Genomic DNA, 19,661 nt, shown 5'->3' on the forward strand with positions numbered 1-19,661 from the left:
CGCGACGCCTCCGAAATTCCGTTACTCGGACAAGACGTGCGCCGACGCCTGTCACAACAACACCCACCGCGCGGGCAACCTGATTCAACCACGATTTCTACTCAAAGCGGTGATATTCTGAGGAATCCAAGGAGGCAGCGACAGGTGAGTGAATACTACTTAACTTGTAAACAATACATTGACGTCTCGCACGAGGATTTGACACTGACAGTTGCCGGTGTTTTGTTTACGTTTTTGTTGATAACGTGATAGCAGTTGCGAATAGATGATTATTGTTGGAATAAACTGGATTGTTGAAGATTACTGTGTGGAATATTCGGAGTCGTGTCGCGATTGTCCGGCGCGGTGTGTGTTTATGTCGGGGTGCGCGTGAGTTTGCGGCTTGGGCTGGCGTGTGAATAGGGTTGAAAGTTGTGTGCGCGCGTATAGCCTTGAGCGAAAGGGACGCAGACGCTGCGCGCCGCGCCGCCGCGCCGCCTTCCCAGGTAGGTTTCATCGTCGCACTATAGACTGCATTAGTACAGAGAGGACTTTCTTACCACAAAGTACTCAATTGATTGGTTAGTTGGATTTTCAGTTAATTTGTACTAATTGTTTCCTTCAAATCCTTGGGGAGGCCTAGCATTGTCCAGCAGTGGATGTTATTTGGCCTAAACGAACGACCGAATTTTCTGTATTATTTTAATAGATTTTGAAAATATTATGATTATTTTGTCTTGTCTACAAAAACAAAAAATCTTTTAATTGTATGTACCTATAATGGCAAACGCAAAATTCTTATTGTTTTATCTTCGTGTACTTATTACCTACTCCTACTTACCATTTACATTAGATTTACTTAGTTCTTTTTCTGCATTGCGATTTACAAAATACCTATTATATTAATATTCAAATTCTTATTTACTGGCGAGTGTAACTTTTTATTTGGGATTTTACTTTTTGTTTTTTGAACCATTTTGTGTTTTATGTCCCATTGAAATACCTAAACCTAAGTTGGCTTAATAATACCTACATACTATTCATATGTGATGAACATTATTGTTATCTCTATTAGTCATATAATTGATTAATTATTTCCTAATTGCAATCATCACAGTCTGCCTGTTTTAGGCATTTAACCTAGTGGCACTTCTGCGTTATATAAGCTTTGCGGTAGTAAACTGGCGAGTCTAGCCACCAAGTCGTGGCCGAGGCAACCGCAGCTTTGTTACAAGCTATTTTTTTTCTAATTTTAAACTTACCTGCTAAGTTTATGTTAACTTTTAATGTTATGAAAAACTTAACTGTATGGAAAAATTTGGTATTTGGGATACTAGGGTAAATCCAGCAATTTTATACTAAATCTCTTTTAATTAATATGTAGGTATTATAGCTTAGGTATCTACTATAAATTATTGGAATACAATCATGACATGTTAAGTAGATCATATTACGAACGGCTTACCTGTCTTAAGTTCCAAGCCAACTTTTGTACCGACCACCTGGCTTATGAGCAAAAAGCTTCCAGTTAAGTCCTTTCAAGTAAAGCTTTCGTAAATAAAACAATAAAACAACTTTACTGCTAAAGCGCACTCAATTAGACCATTCTTAAACTAAGTACTCCACACCGTGCTTTCCCAAACAAGATCCTAACAAAATCTGGGACCCAAGTAAAAGCACGTCCCGAATTTTGCGCATCGCGTCGCTAGATGGCAGTACTATACTCAAATGTGAGTTCGTTGTGAAAAAGTTTAATTTTATTTCTCTGCTTATAGATATATTAACCCAAAATACTTACTTCTATTATGTTTAATTTGAGGAAGCACTGTTAAAAAAAATTAATTTGTCTTTCCAAATAATATTTTAAAAATCTTACCTTACGGCATTAAATAATTTAATTATAATAATTAAACAATGTCTATTTGATTTTCATAATTATTTCCTCATTTTAATAAGCGAACTAAAAGTCTGATGCTATCATTTTATCTTGTGTTTAAAAATCCCAGCCTCACACAACACAATCTTAAAAATCACGAGAGCAAAATTATATAAAAATAAAAACACAGCCTTTAATTGGTCTAGCCAACGGGGTATTTAAAAGAATAATTGTATACAATTCAATCCTTTAAATCTAACACAAGAAAGCTCACTATAAACTAGCATTTACTCAATCTGTCTGTCCATCAGTGGAATTATTTATCGTTGCAACGATATACAAAATGATTAGCAAGGTTGCATCGTTAATACGATAAAAATTACACGTTGCAAACACTGAGGGTAGGGTGACAATGACTACTGATAATCTAGGATAAAGATAGAATATGTTTTAACTCCTTCTCTGTTGTTCTTGTTACCGTATTTTCTGCTTGTAGGTACTTCTAGTAAATGAAGGTAATAATGGTTTTTAGTTAATTAGTTTCACTTTCTGAAGACTTGCTTAGTAAGAAAAATCTGTAGGTATTTAGCTAAAACGAATGATAGTAAGTAATTAAAATCAATTTCCTAGTGCATTTTTTTATTTCATTAATAATGTTAGGACACACGCAATTATCAGATCTATTACATTAGAAAACAGAAATTAGGTAAGTTTATCCTCATCAACTTATTTTATCAATTACTGATAGATTTGTGTTTCTTCGTGACAGTGCCCTGCCATATTTATATTTCCTAAAATAGTATTATTAATTACAAAGCACCTGTATTCCTTATAAATACATTTCATTCTTAGCTCTACATTAGAACATTCTGGTCCTGTCTCGTATTGAGTAGATAAATATTAACACTAACGTGTTATAACTTTGAATTAAGTAAGTAAAATGAGGCTTTCCCCTTCTGTTATGGCCACCCTAGTGCGCGTGGCTTTGATACGATAAATAAAATCCACCTGACATCAAAATTATTATCTAACTTTTATAAATACTAAATATAATGGCAGCTCTGTAGAACGCATGCCGCTCGCACGAAAATAAATAATAAGTTAATAACTTAATAAAGTACTATAAGTTTTGCAGCGTGTAAAATATTATAACAATTATTTGCAAGAAATTGTTGAATGCTGCTATTATTTCTTGTTATTTTCATGCAGTTACCTACTTTATTTGTACTTATCATTTTGCCCTGGCTCTGTATAATACGTAAAGCACGCCCAGTCGCCCATGTCTCTGCAAGAGTTTTTCGTGAAATTTATACTATGATAGCACTTGCTTTCCGACTTATACAGCACTAAATTCTATTCCTCGCAAAATTTAAAAACATGGACTTGTAGAAAAAGGCATCCTCTATAAAATTATATGGATGTCAAATCTATCTTCCATAGTGCAATAGGAGTTATTTTGTAACAATTGACTGTACAATATAGTTCTCACACAAATCAAACCTGCGCAGTGCCTTGCGGAAACGCCACTACGAATAATTGATCTTATTATTCTAAAGACATTTGTCAAGCTTACAAAACATAAACTTCAAATGACCGGTACCGTGTGAAATATCTTTAGACACAATATTTCTCTCAGAGCTAGGTACAGAAATAGCATATTAGGCTGTACATTTTTGTTGTAATATAGCTCTTATTACAACGCCGAAAGAGCTCACAGTGTTAGCTTGATGTGCTGTCGTCTGAAACATAGAAAAAGAAATAAGATTTTTCCAGAGAAATTCCAACACAACTTATCCCTCACTCAAAAGACTGGTTTTCCAAAATATTATGTCCAAAAAGTCTGATTACTACCTATGTGTGCATATTTATCGAAAAAGCTGAATAACTCGATATAATTAGCATTTTTCATGGAAATGAAAGTTATTTTTCATGGAAATAAAAGGTATACGCTTAATTGAGTAGGTTCCTGTGGTTTGGGGAGGAGTTACATTGTACGTTACAGAACTGTCACATCTGAAGTCTTCGTGACGTTTGACGTAACTAACAAAAGCACATCGCACTACTCCACCACCGCAGGGACCTACTCTACATATTTACCGCTATACCTGTACCTGCACTGTACCTGTACAATTATTTTTTTTAAATTGACAGTACCATTTTGATTATTTTCAATCGCGAATTACATTACTCAACATGAACTCAAACTCAGCGGTATGAGTTGAGTTTTAGCGTCATATCTATCATATACGTAAACAATTTTTCATCTTTAGTAAAATAATCAATAAAATGCATAAATTGAAACTAGCAAAGCAAAACAAAGCTTTCCCAACTTCGCCTATTACTCTATTACTTGTGGGCTATGATAGTGTCACAGTATTTCGCATTCACATAAGCAAACAGCCATCTTTAAAGTTAAACATTATGCCGGGTACGTTTCGTAAGTCCAAATCGCAGGCAATGCGAGCGCATTGAGTTAATACCCCCGCTGGTCAGACATGAGCGGTAGCGGGAGCGGATGAAAACCTATTTTGATTGCATAAGAGTAAGGCCCAGAACAGACGGTGAAACGCAACTGCAACGAAACTGCAACTGCTAGTTACTTTTGAGTTGCATCTAAGTTTCTGCCATAGCGTCCGTTGAGAGACCACACATGACGCGACCAGTTTGAAACCTTCAGTTTCAGTTTCATTCATCAGAATCATCAGAATTTATGATGTCATCGGTCCACCTTGTGGGTGGACGTCTCACGCTGCGTTTTCCGGTACGCGGCCTCCATTCCAGAACCTTGCTGCCCCATCGTCCGGCCCGCAGCGCTGGACGCAGGCCGCTACCAATCGATTAACACTGAATCATTGGGGGAGGCCTATGTTCAGCAGTGGACGTCCTATGGCTGAAATGATGATGATGACTTTAGGAACGTTGAACTCACGTAGTGTTACTGATGTAATAGAAATGAAAAATCAATTTACTAGAATATTGTCACTAAATTACGAGAACACATGATGATTGTCATTCTGTTTACATTAAAGTAGTTATTCTTTATTAGTTTTTATCATCATCAATCAATTTTTTTAGTCTTTAATGCATTAGCACGATTCTTTCTTATTTACCAGAGACTAATGGGTGATTTGGTCTCCACTTTCCACACTGGCCAGTAATGTTCGCGTAAATAATATTTAAGGTCAGTCACCGAAGAGTGTGGGCCCTGTTCGACACTATCGGAACCACCAAGCTTTCAAGGGGAGAGCGTATCTTCACCTTAAAGGCCGGCAACGCACCTGTAACGCCCCTGGGTCTGCGGGTGTCTATGGGCGACGGTAATCACTTACCATCAGGTGATCCGTCTGCTCGTTTGCCTCCTGTCACATAAAAAAAAAACACTGCCACTTCTTCTTTCACCACACAAATTAAATTATTTATGAAAATGGATTTCATTAAAGTTTAGCTCCCAATAATTGAGCGTTGCCGCGTTGGTTGCGCTGCTGCTTCCTCTTAGCACTGGGGTTACATTTTTGTTCTAACACTGGTAGGCAGAGTTTTAATGGGACATGTTTATTTCTAATAGGTAATAAATGATTTTTATCTCATTGATTTACCCGCTCCCGCTTGCTCTCATGACTGGCCGTTACACGAGTGCAAATTGTGAGCGCTTGACATCAATCAAGGCGCGATTTGACTCGAATATGTATTATTTGTGGGTGAAATTTATGAGATTGAATTATATGGTCCGGCTTGAACCGCACACGCCGCAATAAAGGCCTGTTTCCACTTAATCGAACGCTACATGATGTGGTAAAATATACAACTGTATTCATTGTGAGAGAGTCACAAATATAACCGCATAAGAAATTACAGAAAATGGACAACAATTACGGATTTTAATAGTGACAATTTTTTTTATGCTAGACAAGGCAGTTATTTGACCGAAATCGCACCTGGTGTTAAGTGAGATTTTTGTGTCTTATAGGTCCTACCTATCAACCACAAGAAACGATCAATTCTTTTATAATTGGGTAGTTGTAATGGTTGTAACTACCTTACTTACTAAATTTTTTTTAAAAGCTCAACCAGAATTTTCTTTAATCACTATCTGCTGATTGCATATTGCCTGTGTATGTGTACCTGACTGAATAATAGTATCATTATCTTTAAGTATCACATTAAAAATTGTACCTACGTAAGTTTGGCAGTTCATATCAGTGAGACCGAATTAAACTCATTACCACTCCTTTGCGTCGCGCAGCTGAGTAAAAAGTATTTTGTCCATTTCAGTGATAATGCCAGTGATATTGATTGTGACATGAAATAAACAAACACCACACGTCAAACATCGACTAGTCTGCTTCGATATGTCAGTAAGTTACGCGGCAATAAATCCGTCCCCATCGGCGTGTATTGTCCATAACTACAATTGTAATTGAGGAAAGTTTAGGAAGACTAAACGGCGACTAGTCTGGCCAGTCGGCGGACTAGTCAGCCCACCAGTCGCCGTCTCTAAACAATAATTGCGGAGTAATAATAACGGGCGGGCGGCGCGGCGCGTATCCGCTTGCAATAAAAATGTAAAACGCTCCGATAAGCGGCGGCGAAAGGCTCCTATGTGGGGTAGGGATGGGAAGGCTACATCGATGCTTTGCAAAGGTAGACTTAGGTTTTATCGTCGTACTCAACATAGCCCAGCTGCTGAGTGTTGATACCATCAATCAACTGACGTACTTTTTTTGATCTCTCAAAATGATCTCTTCGCGTAACAAACAATCTGGTCAGTGGTCACTGGTCACCCTTGTTTAATATGTCCATACACAGATAATAAGCACCTTTCAATTTTCCCAAGCTTTGAAAAGGACGTAGAGACGGTTTTCGTGACGAACACGTTTCCGTTACCCTGCAATTTGATGGCTAGCTATGGAGGTTAAGATGATGTTCTGCATATTCGTTGGATCCTGGTTAAATATTCTCCATGTCTAATAAAACTAATGTTTAATTCTTGTAAATTTTGACACAGTGGTACTTAGTGCTTCCTTCCTAGACCATAATTATTTTCAATTCCTTTGCCACATAATTTGTGACTTATTTCCCTCACAACATTTGGTTTGGTAACTTAAGCATTTCGCGTCATAATCTTTGGTCAGTCGGTGGATTTTCGCTGTCTTCACATTGATATACATAATACATTTTTATAATTATTTTTACCGTTTCTATAGAGTACGAGTATAATGTGGCTTGCTCACTCTTAATTTTTGTTTTTACAATATAATTATTTAATCACTTGGCAAGAATAATCGACACCAGCACATCACTACGCGTTGGCTGTTTGAGTTTTTATGTCCGGATCAAACAGCTAGGTATTTTGTCACACAAAATATAAATGTAGCTGACTTCCTTCCGTCATTGGCGGTTTATCAGAGTGATTAATTACAACCTTATATTGCACGGCTTTCGACCAATGTTATGCTTACCGGTAGCGTTTTCCATTTACGTATATGCCGGTCCGGTTACTTAGAAGTCGGGAGGGGTTGGGTATTTGTGAGGTAGTACGCTCGTGAGTAAGTGGCTAGGTATGATATTATGGTTGGTCAGCACTGGGTGTGGTGCGATTGTGGATGGGTAACCTATCATTATAGTTATTGAGGAAGGTTTTATAGTTTAAAATAAGTCAAGAGTTAAGCGTTAATCAGTTTTTTCAGAAGCAACGAGCTTTAGATAGCATCGGGACTATTCCCACCTCTCGTTCCCACCGCTGCAACTCCTGTGTAGCCAGGATCTACAGCTTGACCGCTAATAAATACCCAACTAGTGACGGTCAAGTTTGTCCCGGGGGAAAGTTAAACTGTCATTGGACCCGCAACGAAATTAATCAGAAGAGCGTAGGAGGAGTTCGAAGTGAAGGTTCGACTTCCCTCTTGTTGCAAAGCGGATGACAGGTGACAAACAAAGGTTTAGAAGAGGTTTAGTAGCTTTAGATAGCATATAAAAATATGAACCTGTAAAGAATGGGACTCGTTTCAGCGATTTCTAATTTGCGCCTGTGTTTATAAGACATAGCTCGAACAGAGACAACATAGAATGACGTAAACTGCATTAAGAATTCTAATCGATTTCTAGTTTTGTTTTAATTGATTGATTCTTCAGGTTCTTATTCAATTGAAAATTAAATATATTATGTCTGTGATATGTCAACCTTACCTATAAACGTTTGCGAAATACCTCTTTTAACTTTCGTTGCTGTTTTTGAATAGCTTTCTCGTTTTAACAGATAGCTATTGGTATGTTTCTCGATTATTGTTTTTCAATACAAAAGGGTTACAGAATGCGGGTCGACTGCTTTGTCTCAGTTCTCGAATAAAAAATTGTATTTTATTTGGCAGCCTTTGGAAATTCGTAACAAAGATTTCTCAATCGCAATCCTCAGTTTTCGCAAACGGCTAATTATTGCAAAATAGTTAGCTAAAGAGAAAAGTATAGAAGCTTTATTGCGGCAGAAATTAATTCAAGTTTGAATTTCTGCTTCGGTTCGAAGTTAAAGTACAGAGCACTAACTTACTTTAACCGTAACTATAACAATAACCGGTGTATTTTGTATGGAGTTTGACAGATTTTTGACGTTTGTTTAAAGTTAAAGTAAGATGGTGCAACTCAGCCTTACTTTTACTTTGTATTTTTATCATAAGTAGGTAGGTAATTAAATAGTTGAACGAATGGATTCGGATTGTATGCTTGCAGTGTCTAAACTTTCCAATCGTATACCGTGTGACATTTTATTGAATGGGACTTTTTTACTCTTCTAGCTATTATAGGATATCCAATGACTAATTGCGATGATACGATAAAATAAATACTACGATATGGCCGTCAAGGTTCGTGCGCAGGGCTCCCGAAGGTTGCATCCTCGTGAATTAGTTAGGTTTGTGTCTTGCTGTCCGTCCGCCGTATGCGTGTGGCCAGTGCTTTGGCAAAGGACAAAGGTTCAAGTAAACACGATAAACTTTGATCTTCACGTAGGTGCATTTTTGATCAATGGCAGTATCGGCATGCGTTTAATTCCTTTCGTGATTCAAGCAACTGACATTCGTGTACTCTTTATGGCCTTTTCCATCCAGTATTTTTCTGATCGGACTAGAAATCAAAACAATGAGAATCACCTTTCTGTTGATTAGGTAATATCACAAATTCACAATCCTACTATGGCCTATGGGGCATCAGAGGTGACACTTCAAATATTTGTGTCATCGTATCACAAAAGGATTCTTAACTTACTTTTTAATAATTTAGTTCTCGTTCGTTCGTTCGTTCGTTTCAGCCAAATGACGTCCACCGCTGGACAAAGGCCTCCTCCAAGGTTTTCCACAATGAACGGTCCTGCGCTGTTCTCAACCTTAATTAATTATTTTGCACATTCAATAGAAATTGTTTGACAAAATAGACCATCTGTACCATGATGAACTGACCATATGTTGGCATACCAAGCCCTGATTCCTAACCTGATTCGGAGTCAACGAACCGATAAATGATGTGGCAATCCCGCCGATTTGAAGTGTTCGCTTCTACGCAGTTGTCGTTACCCGGAAAACCCTTAAAGTTCTTCCGAGAGTTACGTAATAATTGGCATTGTCCGAAGTAATAATTGCGATGTGTACTTTTGCATTTGTATGGATTATAATAACGGTAGAGTGTGCTAGACCAGTCATGGGGATTAATTGAAGAGTCGCCTTTGGGCCTTCAAGTTGTTATTCTAATTTGTTTGATGGCGATTTTGCAATGGATTGATGTGGGCTCTCGTACATTTGTGGAGTGCCTAATGAGTGTCCAGTCGACAACCCTTTTATATTTATTTAATAATATTGTTTGATGTTCGGCATATTAGAAAATTAGACAATTATGCACTTGATTATGAATATTGATGGATGGATAAAAAGAGAAAAAATTATGAATTAGAAATTGGATTTGCTCAGTTTACATTCTTGAAAGAGGCTGATAAATTGATAGAGTGTCTCGTGCTGCTTTTTATTTGCACTGGCCCAACTGTCCCGAATCATCAGTGGCTGGGGTTCATTAAAAAAAGTCATGGTCGAACATTTTGGGCTTTTTAAGCTAACTTGCTGTGAATAAATTGTAACAAATCATTCACCGTTAGGTATGTTTATAGTTTACGGCAGAAAATTAACTTTGTTTTTATTTTACATTGTTCTAGTTTCATACTGATTATAGAAAACTATTCGGCTCTACCACAAAAAGGTGGTATTTCTCGTGATTGCGCAGCCGAGCCCCGTTCCATTTCTCGTGCGCTGTATTATAAATGCAAAACGTCTACATATAAACGTCTAATTCGTACTTTTCCGTCGAATATCGCTAATTTCGCTGAGCTACCGGCCGAGTCCTTCATTACTACACAATCAAATTGTAAGTTATCGCAATAATATGGGGCCCGTTCGCTCGGTTATCCTTTATATAGCCATCTAATAAACAGTTGGGCATCACGAGAAAGCGATTGCAAATTGATATGTTTATTATGACTTTCTCACGAACTGGATAGATGCAAAGATTTTTGCTGAGATGCTTTTAGGGTTCTGTCAAAGTTTTCTACCAGTTTAATCCCCAAAATCACTATTGACTCATTGTGTATTGTATTGTGTCTGTCTGGTCGTCTCTCACATGGGTACGAGTAGTTTGGCAACTCAAACAAGTCCATGCTTATCAACGAAAGGGACACAGCACAAATGAAAATTGTACGTGATTCGTTTTTACAAAAAAGATATGGCCATTTATTAAGTACCTATCTTTTTATTATAAAATCGACCTCCAAACAACAATTGGAAGCTGATTTTGATTAGTGTCTTCGGGAAATATAAAAACCCTTTCGTTTTTAAGCAGCGAAATATGCATGGTGACATTTCATATACAAGTTTAATTTTAATTAGTATTCGAAGAATATTTTGGAGGAGGCCTTTGAGTAGTGATAAAATAATTTTTTGGTTGAAACCAACGAAAAAAGGCAAATAAATCGTGTGACGTAATAATAAATAGTTTAAATAGGTTTACGGTTTATACAATGACGACAGAAATTTAGGGCTATATGATTTTTTTTAAACTATTTAGAAATCGTGAATCAAATAAAAACCACAAAACGTATTTTATTTGATGAAACTTGACAGTAGTAATATACGTTAACGATATTGAGTTATATGGCATGTGTAAAGTAAGTCAGTTTTTCCGTACAAACGGAATTTCATGCAGGTGAAGCCATGGGCAAAAGCTAGTCTTGTATAATGCGATTAAAATGATTGTACGGATCATTCAGCGCTCTCTGCAGGTCGCACTTAGTCGATTTACTAGAGGTCAATACCATTAAGGTCCGGGGAGAAATTGACAACCGCACATACCTGCGAAATTAGAAATGCCTAAGTCCTTATTAAGACCTATAAACAATTTGTATGAAATTCACGATTTTACAAAAAGTTCATGTTTGGTATAGGTACTCACCGTTACTGTAATTATGTGCCAGAGTTACACAACTTAGCAGTTAATCAGTTGTATTATTATTTCAGACTAGATAATAAGGTATTATCGGTTTTGTAAATCTTTTAGTTAAATAGTTATGGTTTAAGTTTTCCAGTTCATAACCAACAAATTCCCTTAATAATAATATAAGTAATAAATAAGTTTATATTATTTTTGTTTAGAGTTAAGTTTGCGTTATTTTAAAAAAAAATCTGTTTAGTGGAAATAAAGGTAACCACAACGGCAAAAAAACAACTAATATTTTTGAACTTTTCATACTACATATTTTTTTCTTATTTAACTTATTTCTTATTAGTAGTTCTTTATAGAATTTTCATATAATGCTGGTTCGTAATACGTAACAATTAACAAATAGGTACTATGTGGATTTTATTTTTGAAGCAACTTGGGAAAGGCTTAAACAAACTGTCATAGCCCAAAAAAAAATGGCGATTTTTTTTACAACTTCTGTGTATTTCGAATTCGTGCCTACAAATTAGCATTGGCTATGAAACTGACATCTAGTGTAAACTGGTTGACGTTCTATTCAAGATGGTTCCTTCAGAATACCAGCATTCATGTTCTGAATGAGACATGAACAAGCTGAGTAGGAGCCAATTTGGTTCAATAAATTATGTATGTATTTTAAATTGTGTAAAACGTTTGTTTGAACTAAAACTATTTTTCTTTCTTACTTCTTTCTAAAATGTCCCTGAGAACTGGTGTTTGAGTTATTTCCACAATTTGTCGCGGCGGTAGTCGGCTTGACCCCAGAGTTGAGATAAGGATCTGCGCCCCTTGTGCACAATTTGCATCCAGAATCTATGGGTTGTTGTTTACGATACTTGCCGTAGGGTTGTCACAGTTTGACTGGCTTTTCTAGAATCCCAAAGTTCCTTCCTGCTTAAGGCGAATGACGGAGCACCGGGGTTTAGTGGATTTGCCTTGAATAAGAATAAGTTTATTTATAATATTCATCACATGTCAAATTGTGAAATTGTCAATACAGGTTATCTACTTGTCCGTCTAAGTTGGTGAGCCCCACATAACCTACCCTGTCCCCGCAGGGTAGGTATGCAGTTTAATGCATCCCCCCCTCTCAAAAAAGTTCAGTTTTAAACTTATTATCTTTCAATTAACCCGATGTTATTAAAACCACATTGTGGCTGGATGAGTCAACTCGAACCAAAAGCTTTTAAGCCTTTTAAATCAATTTTCAGATGATACACGAAGAGTTTATGATGGAATAAATTTTTAGTTATCCTATAAGATAATTGTTCGGATCTGATAGGAGGACCAACCTTTTTTTATACATTGTCTATGCTTGTATTATTCTTTTTGATACCTTTTGATAGCCTTCTGGGCATTTTTGAGCAAAAATAAACCTTTAAATTAAACCAAGGTATTTCGTTATTTTTGCCTGCCCGAACGGCTGTCCACCGCAATAATGATTTTAAAATATTTTATTTATTAACCTGTAACAAGGAGGAACGAGTGCCTTCCTTCTCTTGGAAGTTGTTTATAAAAATATATGATTTCGTTTCATGTTACTACATATTATTGTTATGTAACTCAATCGCATTTAAAATAACTTGTCGTGTGACTCATGAAGCCGACAAATAAAAGGAATAGTAGACCAAATAGGAATTTTGTTTGTGGCTACCATTGCAAAGTTTACGAAATGACTGACTTTCAAACAGATTGTGTGTTTTCCTACCGATTTTACTTGCAAATTTTTAGAAATCACTTTGTCGACAGCCCTAACTAAGACGTTTGCCTGCTAACTACCGTCACTCCAAACTGAGTCTTATTGCACCGACATACAGTCTTCGGTGCAACAAGTTGTCGGGCAGCGTGTCCACAGTCACGAAGTTCAGTTATTTTTACAGTATCGGCCTCAAAGTCATAATGTTATGGTAATTGTGCTCGTAATATAGTACTAGAATGGAAGACTGACATATTTCAGGGTTCCTTAATAAATAAAATAAATATCAATTGACAATGGCCTCTATAACGATTGGGTTATCCGTCGGTGGGCACGAGCATAGCATATTGTTATTATAAATTATGTAGTTTTCAATATTTTGGTAATTTTTACAACTTTTCATTTTGACATCCATGAAGAAAAGTTAAATAGGCCAAAGGCACATCAGATAACAAATATTTTTTTATCCACAACGAGGAAGCTCAGCCTGCATACCTCGATGGAAAGTGATGATCAGACGGAAGGTGGAAGCGAGCTTTGCCTGCAGTCCTCAAACACAGAGGAACTGGCTATCTTACCAACTGCCGGAACACAACAATTATGTTACCACTTTTGCAAAATAACACCTCTTACAAAGATGCCGGAACGTAAATATGTAATAGGATTTCTTTTATTGACTCTACAGAATTGTTTTCTAAATTGACCCTTCTGGGACATACCGGGACCTCCAACAATCTATCGGCCTTATCAAAAGATGTCATGTGGCATCTCTTACATAAAAATACAGTTTTACAAAAATAATAATCATTAAATATGCCTACGGGATTTCCAGTGATTGATGCCAAAATATCTTTGGCGTAATGAATACAGCTTTACTTAGCATACAACAAAGTTGTGCTTTTTAAAGGTCAATGAACCGAAGCTGAAGAAGGAAGGGTGAATTTGTATGACCGCTTCCTTTTTTCGCATTCAGCGTCAAATTTTTTTGATTGGAAGACGTCACAGGTACGTTGTCAGTCAAATGACCAAAAGGTAAAGTGAAGAAGGTTCTCTTCTTAATTGACATTGGAAGATGTGGATGATGTCCCAGCTCTCCTTTATAGAGCATTTTTATGCAGCCAAAATGTAACTTGCTTAATTGCTACAGTTTACCAGTAAAAAGCAAGGACAGCCACTATGATATAGGTAGAGACAAGATTCGTTCCGTGTCCGTCTATTTATCAAGTTCGTCGTTAAATGTAAGTGACGTGCGATGATTCTTTTTTGTTTTTCTATCGAGAGCTGACTCCAAAATGAAATGAGAAAAGGCACAGAAGAAGAAGAGAATTTCTTAAACGTGGAGTGTACACTGTACAACATGGGTCATTCCACCGGCCAAGAAAATCACGTGTCCGGGGCCAAAAAGTACCCGAATATCATAATATTTTAGTAACAAATATTTTTATCTAATAGTATAACTTTGGTTCTTGTTGTTAAACCACAGAGATAGTTAATAATAGTTAATTAAGTAATTAAAAAAAAATTGTAAGTCGTCAAAAATTGTTGCTTGTTACAGATGGGCCAATATAAAAAATATGCTCGTAATAATGTCTATTTTGAAATGTTTTACCTAAACTTACTCTAAATTCAAAAATAAAAAAGGTCGGGGTAATCAACAAAAGAATCCAGATCCGGAGAATGACCGACATGCACCTGTGAGGATCCAGGGCGTATCTCTAGTGTATAATGTCCTCATCAAGTAATCACCACGTTTGATTAAAATAAACGTATAGAACTCGCCTCTCATAGGGCCTGCTCGTAAATAATGCGTAATACTGTGGTAATACTTACAGTCTCGTTTAACATTTAAATATTCAAGAAAAAAACAACGGAATAAAGTACGGTAGCCGATCGAGGCACAAAGTTGCTTCTCATGAGGTAAGGGTGCGGTCGCAGTGATAGCGTATGTAAGTGTTGTTGATTGAGCAGTGGCGCATTCAATGCATTAATAATTCTGCTCTTTGACTTTTATACTTTTATCTAATGACTTTATAAAGAAATGTCTACCTTTCCCTCGCAAAAAAACTGAACTAAGTAAATGCTAACTAAACTTGCTTAATAATTAGGAACCTAAAAACTTAAAATTAATAACTAACTGAACTACGTAGACGTGTACTTACATGTAGGTAATATTACGCTGTCAGCTAGTTTAATTATTCAAGAAGTCATTGCGTATTTAACAAAAATATGAATGCGGGTTAAGTTTACGAAAACCAAAATCATGCTCATAAACGTTTTTGATTTGATTTTACATTTGGACAAAGATTTGTTTAATATCTATCGATCAATTATTTCCAGGATCTATTATAATCCTGTCAAGCAATCACAAACCTAAACCTTAACGTTTGTTTGTTGCACCACCAAACTTTAACCGTAACTATAACGATAAATAATCGGTGTACTTTTAAAGGAGTTTGACAGATTTTTGACGTTTGTTAAATCAAAGTAAAATGGTGCAACCCAGCCTAAGTCTTATTTATTTGTTAATAAATTATTTGAATTTGAGAAATTCAAACCCCTTTTGTTATCCCCCGCTGGCACTGAGCCCTCACCCGATTCGATACATAATAATTTGTGGTGGAAGCGCGTTGCTACTGTAGACGGGCTGCTGTTTATTATATTTTTATAATTCCTAATGAGGGAGTACGATTCGCTCGGAGGCGCGCGCGCAGAAACTAAATGTATGCAATAATATTTGGGATTTTTAATATGGTTCAAAGTGATTTGTTTTGCTTTTTATTACGAGTATGTTGCTTGAATAATACGAGTCGATTCGAAACGGTAATGTAATTATTATCAAAATAATAGAATGCTACTTTCGTTAAAATATTTCGTAATATTTTTTTACACAAAGTTAGGAAAACTGTGTAAACAAGTAGATACATCTACTATATAAAAATAAGTCGGGTTTTCCTCCCTGACGCTATAACTCCAGAACGCACGAACCGATTTCCGCGGTTTTGCATTCGTTGGAAAGGTCTCGGGCTCCGTGAGGTTTATAGCAAAGAAAATTTGGGAAAAGGGGGTAAGGGGGCGTCCATAAATTACGTGAGACAATTTTGGCCATTTTTCAACCCCCCCGCCCCCCTTGGTGAGATTTGATGAGATTTTGCCTGACCCCCTCCCCCACCCCCCTAATCTCACGTGATATTTAATAAAATGCCTATTTTGCAATGTCTATGCTTCGAGTATATTAGATTTATATGAAAAAATCAGTAACCCAGTGTCGGGCCACGCACAGTGCAGGGTTCCGTAGCTTCCCGTCGTTTAGTAAGACAAGCAATTGCTTCAACCTAGGACCAGTTTTTTGATTCATAGTTAAAATAAATAATTGTTAAATTTTGCTACTAATGGTTAAATATTAATAAAATGTAAACTAATAGTTAAAAAATGTACTAAAAGTCAAGTTAAACATTGTTAAAAAAACATTTTTTTCTGTTATTTAACCACTTGTCATTTGACATCTGTCAAATTTGACTATTGGTTACTTTAACTACGAATACATAATATTTTCATACTTATGTAATGTCATTTTTTAGGGTTCCGTAGTCCCGACAAGGAACCCTTATAGTTTCGATATGTCTGTCTGTCTATACGAGGAAACTATTGGCTTGGAAACTATTGGCACTGGGGAGCTGTAATTTTGTGAAGGTATGTATATTAATCACGCCGACAAAACGGTAAAATAAAATTTCTAGGGTAGCTCCCCTGCATGTAAAGTGGGGATGAATTTTTGAAGAACTATAACGGTTAAGATACATTACTTAGTTTAAGAGTAATAGCACAGAATATTAATAAGTACTACGTACAGAAGTTTAACTTCGCGAAGGTATTTAAAAAAATCTATGCTCAATGTCATTAACAATATGGTGTAATTTAGCTTGTCTCAAGAGTCAAGCACCATTTTGTTGACAAACGTCAGTGATCGGCACTGCGCCGAAGCTATAGGGCTGACTTCGGTAAAATGATGTGACGTGAAGTGCCAAACTGCGGAAAATAGCGGAGGAAATACGTGATTTAGCATGAATTGTCATGAATAATATTAATTACTTATTTACCTCTCAGTGTCTTGAGGCAACTTAAAAAAGTACATTCTGTTTTTATTATTATTTAGGCAGTTGAATACTGCACAGTATTTAGTAAACCATTTTCTTTATTTTCTTCCATCATACCTACTTACACAAGTATACGCGTGCGTGAGTCAATGTTCGCTCGTATGTGAGGCCTTGTCGAATAGTATCCTTTAGGTGGGCCATCGTGCGTGTTTTGTTTTCGATGTAAACTCGCGGAGATGAACAGGCCTGGTAATAGTCATTTGACTCATGTATTATACAATTTCTTAACCAGTAAAAATTCCTTAGAAGAAAATATGAAAAGTGACTTTAGATGAAGTAATTGCTTGCTTCTGAAATATATTGTGGTAACGACAGACAACTACGGAACCCTACACTGCGCGTGGGACGACACACACTTGGCCAATTTATTACGCAATAGCGATGCTGATGACGTTTTTTTTTAATTTCGAATTTTCTTAATTTCGACATTTATTCTGCATCTTTAGTGTTCACAAATGCAGATGGAGGCATTTTTAGTTTAATTTGATAAGACATATCATAAAAAAATCATTTTTTTTTACTTCAATAACCCAGTTTTCTGGCAATTTTACTCTATTTCTTGCGGGAAAAATTACGTGATATTTTCCGAGACCCCCCCTCTCCCCCACGTGAGATTTAGTGAGATTTTCGTTGACCCCCTCCCCCCCCTAAAAGCCTCACGTAATTTATGGACGCCCCCTAAAACGGGATCCACGCGTACGAAGTCGCGGGCGGCCGCTAGTGTTTCATAAAATCTGTTAGGTAGCAGGAGGTTTATGTTTTCAATAGAGTCTACTTCAATTATGTGCATAAACTGGGCTCTCTTTCGAGCGCATGTCATGGTTACACTAAGGGTATACCTACCTATTCATTGAAAAATGTGCGAAGTGCGTTTAAGAAACTGACTTATTTCTTATAAAATACTGTCACGCTCATAATAATGTGCAAACGTAAATAAATAAACGTTCCATAAATAAGTTCAAGCCAGTACTCTGTCAAGCTTTTATGTACAGGGTCTTTTCTTATGCATGCACCTCTTCAATAAACATATACCATGGCTGCAAATGTGCATGGCATCGGCCATTTCGATTGCAATTGACAATTTCCCTTCCACAAATGAATATTACCATCCAAACAAGCCGGTAACTAGATTCGCGCCCCAGTCTTCGTGCGCCATCAAATGTCACTTACTATTTCCAATCACTTCACCATGGGTGGTTCCAAAATTATTTGTCGCTTTTTTTAAGCGTTCAAAAGTTAGAAACCCGCAGAGCACGCCCTGCGGTCGAGCCCTCGAGATGTTAGCGGCGCCGCAGGGTTTCGTATTTGAGGGCGCGTTGGTTTGCGCGGGAAAAGCTGTTGCTATAAGTACTGCAGTTCTTTGATATGTACTCCCATTTGGGACATATTATCAGATTTTTCTTTTGTTGAAACATTTCAGGATATCTTATCGCCGTAACTCTACATTTTCAAGGCTAGGTTTCCATTTTTTGGATTACTTCTGCATCTCAGTTTTCACTTGGTAAAACGCATCTTCGATCTGAAAATAAACAAACTATTATTAGAAAAAACGCTTCTCAGCAATAAACGTACCTGCTCGTAGTTTGTATTCTATGTAGGTATATCTATAAGTTGTTCGCAGACATTTTAGATTTTCCATCTTTTTTCGCGCAAAACAACTACACACCGCCCTATATGAAGCCTCCACGCGGCGGTTAGGGCTCGCGGCGCCCTTAGCCAACGGACCCACCGACCGTGTAATGATTGATATATCTGAAACTAACTTAAATAAATTGATTAACTACTACAAATTGTAATTTAAAAGTTTGTGTCAATTGTGTGTTTGTTTTCTCGATTTTGGTTGACACATATTATGACTGTTCTCCTACGTGAAATAGTTTTTTTACATCGTCTCGAGATTAGGCGGAATTAAGATCTTCTAGTGAAGGCCACGGGAAGCACATGTATGCTTGCAGGGCCGGTCCTTGTGGGAATCTTTTGGCGTTTGTCCAGCAGTGGGTGTCATTGTTTTTATTAATCACAACGAGGAAACTCTTCGCCTGCATATTATCTCCTGATGTAAAGTGACGACCACGATTTTCTGAGATGTATGTTTTAGTAAGAACTGGCTAGCTTACCTAAGTCTGTCGCCATTACAACAATGTTAACAGCATTGTTGTGTTCCGGCAGTTAGAGGTAAGATAGCCAGTTCCTCCGTGGTTGAGGATTCCGGGTGAAGCTTGCTTCCACCTTCGGCCTGATCGTCACTGCCATCAGGTGAGATACAGGCCAAGAGCTTCGTAGGATAAAAAAAAAGAATAATTTTCTTTAGTACGATACTGGTTGTTACGTATGGTTTCGTACGAGGCGAAGGGCTGTTAAACGCGTCGATTAGCCGACGCGAATCGCGATTCGCATATCTCCAACGAATTCTGCTCGCGTGCAACCGGGAGGCTGGGAAATGATGCAA

This window comes from Ostrinia nubilalis, chromosome Z (assembly GCF_963855985.1).
Source record: "Ostrinia nubilalis chromosome Z, ilOstNubi1.1, whole genome shotgun sequence".
NCBI lineage: Eukaryota > Metazoa > Arthropoda > Insecta > Lepidoptera > Crambidae > Ostrinia > Ostrinia nubilalis.